Here is a 1,048-nt window from a genome sequence, read left to right as displayed (position 1 = left end):
AGATACTTTTTTCTGGTTATTCCCAATCCTATTTTTAAATATTAAGGAAGTAATATTTCATTGTTTACAAAATGGCTTCGTAGTTACATTATTGACATTTCGTGTAAGTATTTATATCATTAATTTGTTTGACATCTACGTTCTTTAAATTATCATTTATCAATCACATCTTCCTCTAATCTGTTGCAAGCAGTCATTAGATTTAGGAAGATGTGGTATGAGTGCCAATGAGACAACTCGCCATCCAAGTAACAATTTATAAAAGTAAACCTTTATAGGTCAAGGTACGGTCTACCTCACGGAGCCTAGGCTCTCACCAAACAGCAAGTTATGAAGGGCCCCAAAAAATTTCTAGCGTAAAACCATTCAAACGGGAAAACCAACGGTCTAATTTATATAAAAAAACGAGAAACACTAATGAAATACATAAACAGACGACAACCACCATGACCACTTAAAATCACTGTCATCAGATTCCTGACTTAGGACACATGGGACAGATGCAAACAGGTGCAGCGGGATTAAACGTTTCAATAGTACCAAACCTTTTCCTTTTGAAACAATAGTATAACATCACAACATACGAAGACACTATAAAATATCAATTGCAATGGCTTCTAAACTCAATTAAAAAACGTAGTAACACCAATTAACACACAATGAACGAATAAACTTGATCTGTGATACAATCTCGGATACAATGCATACACATATAGTTTATAAAAATAAGGGATGAATAATTAAAGTAAAAGTATAAAACCTCTGTGAAATGTTAAACAATTTTAGAAAAGCATTAACTTTGAAAAAAAAGTAACTCGTATTATATACTTCTTCTTCTGTCTATATAATCTTCCGTTTAGGAGTACCAAGACATGTCTTTTTATGTCATCCGAAATCTCAGCAGAATGAGTTCGAATCCCGGCGAGGGACAAAAAACAAATTTTGCTTCCGCAAACTTACAGATCGTGCATTGTTGGGCTGTTACTATAACATAAAAATGTATATACATGTATATTCTACTATTTGAATTCCAGAAATATGAAAAAAA

Source organism: Mytilus edulis, chromosome 4 (assembly GCF_963676685.1).
Source record: "Mytilus edulis chromosome 4, xbMytEdul2.2, whole genome shotgun sequence".
NCBI lineage: Eukaryota > Metazoa > Mollusca > Bivalvia > Mytilida > Mytilidae > Mytilus > Mytilus edulis.
Note: the sequence above shows the minus strand (reverse complement) of the source record.